Consider the following 11,059-nt stretch of genomic DNA (forward strand, 5'->3'; position numbering starts at 1 on the left):
GGCTCCTGCCAGCTCCCAGTGCGGTACTGGGACCTCGGGGCATTCTGCTTCATGCAGAATTATTTTCCAAGAAGTTGGTTTGGATTCGGTTCTAGTAGCAATTTTTTCCCAACTCACAAGTATATCTCAAAATTAATCCCTCCTTGAGTTTTTTTCCGCCTTTAAAGGCTGGGGAGGAGGCAATGTGATTTTATATAGCTGCATTTGAAAAGATTTTTGTGTACCTTTATAATTCCTTTGAAGCAATATTTTAAAAAATAACTGCCAACCAAAGTGGCAATGCAAAGAAGTGCCATCTAGTTCAGGATTTGTACACGCCAATTTTTAACACAGTGTTCTTTTCACTAAGTACTACATACGTTAATTTATATTTATATATTGTCAATATTGTTGTAACCAAGCTTCTCCTTTTTAAACACTTCAAGAACAAGGCCTTGTATTTTTAGGTGATTTTCATAAAAAGAATAATTCTTTTCCTTTCACTAGTATCTTGCACTCAATACATGTAGCAATACTTAATATATTCTCTTCACAAGTATTTGTTAAGTGATTTAGTTAATGGCTGATAAATGTTTTGTACAAAATAGATTCTGTACAGGAAAAAAAATTCTTTTAGATAAACATTATTTATTTTTACTGTTTTGTAAGTTAGACACTATAATGAAGCTCCTTTTTGCCAGAATTACTGGAAGTGCCTCTTGGTAAAATGTATTATACAGTAAATATGTATTCAAAATTATTAGAATTACTTGTCACAAAATGAACAATGTGGATGTTGCAATGTGAAGACAAATGTACAACATAAATATAATTCTGTGGTATCCTGTTTGCTGCGTTTCTCTTCCTTTATTTTCCAGTGCCCAGATTTCTGTTTAAGAGCCAGGCTGCAAATGACCTGGAGCCTTTTCAAACTCTAATCCACGTCCAGTGATGTCAGCGGGAGGAGGAGAACATGGATTTTTATCAAGTCCGGATTTAAATACCCTCCCAGAGCAATCAATGCAGTGCGAAACGGGAGGTTTTCAAGACGTATCACATTGTGGAGCTACCTGACTATTCAAGGCGCTGGTGAAGGGCTTCTTCTCAACTTGGCTATGTAGCATTTGGCATTGATCAGGGAGGTTTCTGATTTATTTTAAGATACTTATCTTAAAATAACTTCCCTCTCATCAGCAGAGAAACAGTAAAAATAAGGCAAGTATGCACCTGGTGTGCTCCTCACCTTTGCAGGACCTTCCTGATAAGTCTATGACCAGTAATGGGGCACTTGACACAGGGGGAAGAGGAGCCAGTGCAAGGCGGACAGTAGTGGACACGTTATCCTTAATTCTAATGGATACATGCCTTTCCATCACACATCCTGAAAGGTGTCCTGGAGTGTTTTCTTGCTAAAGTATCTTTTTCCTGAAGTCTCTCCAGCTGAACAGCAGCTATTTTTGAAATAGAGTATTAGAACTGGTCCCATTTTGCCATTGTGTATTGCCAACACAAGGAATGTGTTTTAGCCCTTCTCCAGCATAATTTTTCTCCTCTTGGACACAGAAGGCTCTCTGAATAAGTACATATGTATCATGTATTCGTTCTTCTGAAATCTTTGTACTATAAAGTATATATACATATATAGAGAGAGAGAGAGAGAATTACGGGGTTGTCTGTCAAACGTGCTTAGCATGCTTTAGTAGCCCGTGCTTATGTTTCTCTGCAACTTCACCAGTATTCTGCCCTATATTTCGGGTGAGTGATAAATCCTGTGTTAAATGATCTCTGACTTGAAACCCATCTGTGGAAGGCATCATTATAAATGTCCCTATTTAATGGTGACCTATTGGTGACCAATTTCAACATCCATCATTATGCTTTTTTTCAATCCTATTTACCATGGACCATTCTAACTAAATATGGATTGTACTGTATTGTATTGCTCAATTTAGCCATAGTAGTGCAGAGTGACTAATACTTCTAGAGAAAGAAATGTTCTACCTTAACAGCATTTCCCATATTAATCACACATGTAATAAGTTGAAGAGGGATATCAAGTAAGTGAAATAATTTTTATTGCAATTATATTGATTAGTATTCTGTCTTTTTTCACTGAAAGATTTTGCTAGCCCATTATGTGGGCTAGGACTGAAGTCTGCAGATACAGTATCTAAGATTTTTGTCATTTTTGAAGTTTTATTATCTACTTGCATCCAAATAGGTAAAGTGGCAGAGCTCTTCAGCCAACTTGCTTGAAACAATTGCACACAAATTATCTTGCTAAACTGTATAATCAAATGCTCTTTTCCTTAGTAATTTAAAAATTACAAATTTCAGAATATGAAAGACATCAGCCACAGAGTCTGGATTTTGATTTAGAACTGCTGCCAGTTTACCTACCTACTGACTTAAATTCTGAATGTCAAAAGTTTAAGGAAATTTGCACCAGGCAGTGATTAGGGAGATAGCAATTGGGATTATCCCAGTTTGAAACTAAAATATGTTTATATCTATTCTAATGGAAATCAGCTCACAGTCCACCAGCTGGTCTGTACCACCATTTAATCACTTCATAGCATTGAATAATTCACAGAGATTCACAGGTGCCCAAAACAAAAGCACACAATGGGAGTAACAAAGAAAACCTCTTTTCATTCAGCACTCCTCATCACAAAGATTAGGCTCTGAAGGTAAGAATGCACTTGTCTTCAAAAATCACAAACTCTCTGGGACTCCTCAAATGGCAAGAGGTTCCCATGGGAAGAGATGAGCAGTGAAATAGAGAGTTGAGGCAGTCAATCAACTAATGAGACCACACATGAACATGCCTCTTCTAGTAATCCCAGAAAACATAAATGAGGTCGTGACGCACAGTCAGTAGCAGCTCAATTAAATGTCGCATTTTTCAGGTGTTCAAATTACTCTCAATTGCTCAGGCAAATCCAGTCGCCTAAAACTGCTTTCTAATGTTTCACTACAGAAAAAAAAAGACAGCCCAGAGAACCCATGGCACTCTCTTTAGTGAAGATTTCTGTAATGTTTTTCTTCAATTATCTCACCAGAATCATATGGAAATGGACATCTTCCGTCAGGCCACCTGATGATCATATAGCAAGTTGACTGGGAGTAGAAAGGCAAAGGACATTGGCACTCTAGCTTGAGGTGCCACCTCACTAATGGGACCTCAGCTCTCAGATAGCTGACCCCACAGTCTAAGTGAGCTTTTTAACCACTCTGCAGTGGGATCCTCCAAACCTAGCATGATGAGAAGAAAACTGTCAAAACCACCAACTTGATTGTACTGCTTCACAGCCAAAACCCGGTACTTTCTAGTTCATGAGCCATGTGAGGAAACATGCAAGTTGAAAGTTTAACCTAAGGTTTTCATGATTGATGCCACCCATAAACCAGATATGTAGTTAAAATTGCTAAGTGACCTGGGACAGATGGAGTTGCAATGGTTTAGAAGTTCCATATGCATGAAGAGTTGCTGCTTAAGGGGTTGCTGCAACATCTGGTTGTCTGCTGCTAGGAAATACAAGGCAGAGGAGTCCTGTTTGATCTGCATGATGCTTCATTTACTGTGACTTTTTTGTCATTTTTGCTGTTAAATTACCTCTTTCCATGATCTTTTGCACATGGCAGTTGTTTATTACTGTGCTTGCCAAAAGCATCACATTCTGCCAGTTCAACAACTCTGTGTAATAAACTCTTTACACCTCCTCTTTCTACATTTTTAGCCAAAATCCTTGGGTTTAAACCTAGTTCATGGAATTTATCTGCATTACAGAAAGTGCTACATGGTTTTATTGAGATTAACAATTTTTCATCCTTAGTGGTTGGCCAAATTCCAGTTTATCTTATTACAGTCCAGTCCTCTAAATTAAAAATCCCCACAAAGTTCCTGCGGGCAATGTGTGCTCCCTGCCATGCAGTGCTGTGTCATATTGTTGGGTCTCATTCATTGCTCTTGTTACACCTGTTAGGAGCTGGTTTCCTCAGGGCCCGTCAGGAGCTTTGCAAAGAGTGGTGCTACTTCATTTCCCTTCAACCTTTACTTGCCCCTCTACTCAAGTATTATTTCTTCTTCCTCTTGAGAGCTCTAGTCAAAACCTGCCTCAATCCATAATTCTTTTTCTTTTCTCCTTTTCTCTCCTTTTCTCTTCTCTTCTCTTCTCTTCTCTTCTCTTCTCTTCTCTTCTCTTCTCTTCTCTTCTCTTCTCTTCTCTTCTCTTCTCTTCTCTTCTCTTCTCTTCTNCTTTTCTTTTCTTTTCTTTTCTTTTCTTTTCTTTTCTTTTCTTTTCTTTTCTTTTCTTTTCTTTTCTTTTCTTTTCTTTTCTTTTCTTTTCTTTTTCTTCTCACTCAGGAGGGAAAACTTCCTAGCTCTTTCACCTAACATGTTACCTTCTGCAGGTGCTTCCAGAATAACCTAAAGCTGTTGAGCATGCTCCTATATACCCACGCATATATTCCCTCCTGTATACCCATTTCTATACCCATACATAGAAAACATACTTAGAAAAGGTGGTATTGGTCTATCCTAGGCATGTGGTAATAATAGCATTTGAAATGCTATATTTGAACTGTTATTTTTTGTTGTTGTTGTTGTTAATCTTTAAATCAAGATTTTTTTCTTCTACCAGATAAAATCAAAACTCTTTTTATGTAGTTTTTATGTAGTTTTTATATGTACATTAGGTTGCCAGCATTAAGTTTATCTTAATAAGGCAAGGTACTTTGCCTTAAGTTTATGAAGTAAGATAAACTTAAGTTTATCTTAACCAGGCAAGCTTTTATGATTTATATAGCTCTGTCAGGTTATGTTTTAATGAAATGTCTTATATCAAGGGAAAGGATTTTTGCTTCTGAGCACTATTTTCTTGACACTTCACAAGTTTACAAGTTAAGTGTTTGCTCATTAAACATGTTCATAGAAGGAACAACCGCTTCCCTGGATCTATGCCTCAGAGACCAGTTATTGGACACTTTAGAGACAGACCCACAAAACTCACATGCCATTCGTTTACTGATTCATCTCTGAATGAAGATTACTCTCGGGACAGCTATTCACCCAGGCTAGGCTCAGCTTTAAAAACATAATTAATTGAACCCTGTGCTTTAGAAATGAAGATGGTCTGGCTTCTAATTTCCTGTAACTAATACAAAGTAGGAATGCCAAGAAAATGGAAACAGACCTTGGTGAACAAACACTTTAGATTCTTTGTCCTGCAGCTGCATTAAAGTCTTTACTTCAATTATAGCTGCAATATATATATATATGTAAGCAATTCCTTCTGGGATTAAGGGAAAGCAAAGGCTTTTCTTGGGTGATTGATGGTCTTGTGTGCTTCCACACAAGTTCTGTGTCTTCACTGGGGAGTGCTCTGCTGTGGGAGACACTGGAAAGACAAATCAAGGTAGGTATTGCTACAAGAGGTGTCATGTCCTGCAGCACAATTGCTTCCCAGGGTAGCAAACCATAGTGTCTGGGTCGCACTCTCCTTTCTGTGCAATATCCATAGCATGAGAGGCCTGCGAGACACACAAATTCCTGCTTGGGCAAGGGCTTCTTCTCTGGCAGATGAGCCCCTGTGTTGTGTTTATTTACTCTAGCTATCTGGAAGAGAACTGGGGTGGACATAAATACAACTGTTTCTGAGGAACTGCCATCATTATCTCATAAAGGCAGGGTGATGCTCCTTTGGAAAGTGTAAGAAAACTTTCCATAATGGAAAATATCTCTCCCTACTACCCTTTCCTGGGGAAGTTTTGATAAAGTTCCAGTTAAGATATTACATCTACCTATAAAGGAGTCAGAGAAGCCTCTATAACGAAATTCCAGGAAGGAGCCAACAGTGATGAAAAGCTGATGCTGAGGTTTTACAGTACTACCATTTGAATTACTACAGAACCCAAAATCCAGGAAAGATGGGAAGCCTGCATTAAATCTGGCAAGCCTCACTGCTTCTTCATATGCTGCATGATACTATTTTTCAGGTGTTTTATTTTTGGTCAGGGTAAAAGTCTATGCCCTGGTGTTTGATATCAAACTGTTTGATACAGTTTGATAACTGTAGCATGACAAGGAATTGCAGGAAAGGGGATCATATAAAGTATTTATAAGTATGAGACTCACATATTTAAACAGACCGTGTGCAGAAGGTTTCCAGTGGTAGAAAAGCAGGAGTTTCTGTCAGAAATCATTTGAGGAGATGAAGTCAGAATCAAAGATTAAAGGTCTGTTGAGAGCAGCACAGATCCTGTATTGTGTAAACTCAATGATGGAAGGAAACGGGCTGGAAGCTGTTCTCAGAGAGGGGCTGAAAGAACGTTTAGTTCTCCCGAGTGCTAATTCCTGGGGACGCTTAGGAACCTGCCATCCCTTAGAAAAGGGGAAAAAGAGAATTCCTAATCTCTAGCTGCCAAGTGGGGATATTAGAACCACTGCAGCACAAAATGTGATTTGCGTGCGACGTAATAAAATTCCAGCTATATTAAGAAGCCAAAATGGAGATATAATGGAGAACGGATAGCAGTATGTGCTAAGTCTTGGAAAGTAGCAACTTGCTTCCTGGCTCTGTGTTTGGCAGCACAGGATTTTGAGTGTCAGGAGGTTTTAGCTGCCATAGCAACATCCCCTTCCCAAGAGGGCTGATGAGAGCAAGAAGTATTTCTAGTTAATACCTCCTCAGCTCATGCAATTAAATTGCCCAGGTTACCAGAGCACGTAGGATTTAGAACTGCTCTTGATTTCAAATGATTGTGCTTGGGACTAGTCCCAGTCTTTACCGTAACATGAACGTGCAAATGGATGTGGCTTTTTCAGGTGCCGCAGCCTCATGATGGGAGAAATACAGGACTGGAATGAAGAGGAAGCCTGTAGACTTTCCCTTTCATTTTGCCCAAGAACGTGACTGATTCTCCAAAGCAGTTCTGTCCTGTGCTTTAACAGACCTTTTCCATCTGGTTTTGCCTCATGTTGGCAAGGACTTTGCCCTGAGGCCCCTGGAGAACAGGGAATATTGGGAAATGCCGGTGCATCTAGGAAAGTTTAGAGGATGACTTGTTCCCTCTACCTCTTCCCTCTTCCCGCAAACCCATTTTGTGAGGGTTCTTTTGTTTCCTGATTCTCTTTTTCTTCTGGTCCACTCTTTCATTTCCTGGGAATGAGCAATTAAGCAGATGGGGATTATGGGGTTTTTTTTCTCTCTTAACAAAGCTTTGTCACGTGCCCAATCCAACCTGCAGCAAGTTGCAAAGGAAAATATCCCTGGGAAGGCTTTAGCTACTCTTTGGGGTTTCAAAGCTCAGCACCCGGAGCCTTTGCTTTGCCTGCGTGCCCGGTGCCCATCCATCTATAGGAGGGGAGAAAGGAAGGGAAAAAATGACGAGGTGGAGGAGGAGGATGAGAGGGTTGAGGCGAAACAGGAGACAGCGTTTCCCCCCACCCCTGGGTTTCCTTCCTTCCCTACCTCCAGTACAAGATGTGCCTTCCCTAGATTGGGTAGTTTCTCGGAGGTGGTTTTCCCCCTCAAGCCTTTCCCGCGGCGAGGTCGGGACGGCGGCGTGTGCACAAATGCACGGGTGTCAGCGGCAGAGGGAGCTTACCCACGCAAAGTGGTAGGCAACATCCCTGGGGATTGCTGCTGCCAGGTAAGAGCTGGTTTTTATCCTTCATTTTCTCCAGGGCCCTTTTAGAACCCTTAGCTGGGTTCCTCTGCTGCACTTTTCTCTGCACGGGTCCCATTTCCCCCCGTCTAGCGAACGCCACTCTGGGTCTGCAGGCTGACACATGCTAAAGGCACCTCAAAGGAGGCTTACTGCAAAGCAGAGCAGCTGCCCATGAGGGGAAGGACTTTTCTCCGTGCCTGGAACTCACACAGGTTTAGGGGCACTGAGAGAAATACACATCTGCCTCCCAGCTTGCTGCATGTACACTCAGAGACCTTCTCCAACGAGCCCTTGCAGCAGAGCCCATCATTCCCACTGCGCTGGAGCTGCAGCGCAGCCGAGGCTTCCATGGCTCTTGCTTTAAACCCATCCAAGAGATCACTGCTAATGCTGGGAGGATTGGTATATAGACTGAGCTAACAGAATTAGACTGTTTCAGTTGCGTACCTGCTCTCCCAAAAATATTGGATTGGAGTGGAACAGCCGTTATCAAGAAAAGTATCTTCCTAAACGAGTAAACCTTACCCAGAGCTTTCTTCAATGGCTTGTTCTCCTAATTCCTAGTAAAAGTTACCAAACGGATTTAGAGCAACTAAACCCATGGGCTCCATTGAATATTTTCAGGGATCTTTGAAGATTTCAAAATGCTTTATCATCTTCAGATGATGCTACTTGTAATTAGGAGGCACTGTTCAGATAGATAGTGCATGACTGCAAGAAGAGAAATTACAGTGCCTACAGCTTCACGTCTTACTGTTTATGCCTTGGTGTGCTTGGTTTTATTCTCATCACTCTCTATCATTATTTGGTTGTGTAAGAGCTGAATATCTCTACACGTAACTGTTACACAGATATTATTTTCAAACTTTTAATGTGTAGGAAGAATGTATTAATTCCATCTGATTACAATATTTCAATGAGGTGTTTGCCATCCATAGATTTAGCTTAAGAAATGTTTGTATGTGTATGTAAGTGTCCAGGTGTAGCCACTTCTGTAGTCATGTGTGAGTTAAGAGAAGAATTTGTGACTGTCCATTTCAACGGTGTGTGCATGCACATGGGTATATGCACATAGAGATGCACAGTGAAGACTAGATATGGAAGGCTTGAATTTCACACTGTAGCATGGATTGGTTTGAAACATGCAGACTTGGGATTCTTTGCCACTGTCAGGCAAACCGGACCAGTGACCTGATCTCTGTGAAATGGTTTTTTTTTTTTGTCAGTAGTTAGGATTATGTTTCACCAGTGCTCCCACCACTCTGGATGGGAAGAGGTGGCCCTGGCTTCCTGGCTTCACTTTTCATGGTTTATTGGAGAGAAATGATATCCAAGCTATGGTAATAAGCTAAGGCTGCAGTGAGGTCAGTACCAGACCATCCGTAACAGACAGATATCTCCCAGAGCAGAGCTCTCCCAGCATCCAGAGCAGTTGGGAGTAGGTCACGAATATTCCCAGGAGAGATAACTGAATCAGAGATATACGTGGCTTCACAATGGAAAGTGATGGAAAATCTCTGTCCTTCGCAAAGCCGTGCCAGAGAGCAACTCTGTGCACAGCAAAGCCTCTGCCTCTGGTGTGGTTATCAGACCTTCCTGGCATGCCTCCAGTTGGCATCCAAAATCAGATTTTAAATGGTATTATTTTCCATACTGTGTTTACCCTGTAGAATATAAGAACACTGGTTTAAACACTGCTACCCATTCTCTGTGCACCTGAGAACTGCTCCAGCTCGTTGCGGCATGGGTTTATCATACTCTGTCTCCACTTCTCTGTGGCATTGGCGGGGTGGGGGTATCAAAAGTATATGAGGTGTAGGGAAGGAGACTATGCAGTCGGTCTGCTTCTCATTTCCAAGTTGAACGTTGGTTGCTCAGACATAAATACAATGGACCTGGGGGAAGGTAGGGCGGTTTTTCTGTTTTTGTTGCAAGATTATCCTTTTTTTTTTTTTCTTTTTCTTTAATCTTTTATTTTGTAAATTGATGTAGTAACAATATGCTCAATATTTCAAACCTTAAGCTAAAGGCTATATCTCATTATATCTCATATATCTCATTATATCTCATATATCTCATTACAGGTCACCATACTTTATATGAGTGAGTTTCATGTCCCCATGCACAAGTTTGAATGAATTTAGCCTCACTGAGCTCTCAGAGCTCTGTGAGATACATGCTGCCATTCCCCACTGAACAGATTAAGAAGGGGAGCACACAGAGACACCATGGCTTTTGCCAAGATTACAAAAAGTCATCAGCAGTGTAGAAAGAGGTGAAAAGCTTTCTGAAGCATGCACAAGCCATCCCACTTTCATTGTTGCTTAAAGTATCTTTATACTTACTAGTACAAAAACTCATTATAGTCCTCAGCACTGTCATATGAAAATATTTATCTCTTTTTGCTTTGTCCATTACAAAGAGAGGCTAAACAAATATACTTTTGTTAAATTTAATTGATTACATCGATTTTTACTTTCTGGAAACAAAAATACCTATCTCACACACCCTTGGAAACCCACTAATGCATACATATATGTAGATATGCATACATATATATATATATATATTTATGAACACAAACATGTTTGTTACACAAATATATCTTTTATTTAGACAAGGTCTGTGTCTTTATGCATATTCAGAAAAGAATAAGAATTTCACCTAGTCCTCTTTTCAGTCAGCAGTTCTATAGGGGTGCTTAAAAAGGAACACCAAAGCTTATGTAATAAATATTTCCAGATCTCATTTAGAGATTGAAATAAAGAACAAGGTACTGTAGCATGTAAGTAGAGACTTAAGAATTACTGATATTTTTTGTTTTCAAACTTCAGTATGTAGCCTTTCTTTAATTCTTTCTATTTACCTGCAAAGAATCAAATTCACATTTTCTTATAACAAATGCCAAAAACATTGAGTCCTAAAGCCCTATCTATCTATAATAGAAAAGGGAGCTAAACCTCTTTATTCTTGTGTAACTCATTAACTAACATCAGATGATTAGAGCTAGTGTTTCAATATAAAACAATTCAAGTCCCTCATTAGCAGGGCTAGATTTCCTTTGATCTAATTAATGTCCCAGATATATGGGAAACTCAGAGTTCAGCTCTGAGAAGTCTCTGTAGACACAGTCACATCTAGAAACATGAACTTATATACAACCTCTAGAAATGTTCTTTAGCAATAACAAGCCTCATTTAGTCAGCTGATAATGCTTGGTCAAACGTTCAATGAAATCAAGTTGATGGTAGGTAGATTATGAAGATGAAGACTGTTTACTGAACATGATTTAATCTCCATTATGATAGACAACTGGATTGCAAATTTCCATAATTACACATTCAGTGCACCATTCAGATTCTGCAGTAAAGGTTTTTAATTGCTGTTGTAGGGAAAGAAGTAGAGCAGG

The sequence above is a fragment of the Nothoprocta perdicaria genome, unplaced genomic scaffold (genome assembly GCF_003342845.1).
Source record: "Nothoprocta perdicaria isolate Ctin4 unplaced genomic scaffold, notPer1 scaffold_161, whole genome shotgun sequence".
Lineage (NCBI taxonomy): Eukaryota > Metazoa > Chordata > Aves > Tinamiformes > Tinamidae > Nothoprocta > Nothoprocta perdicaria.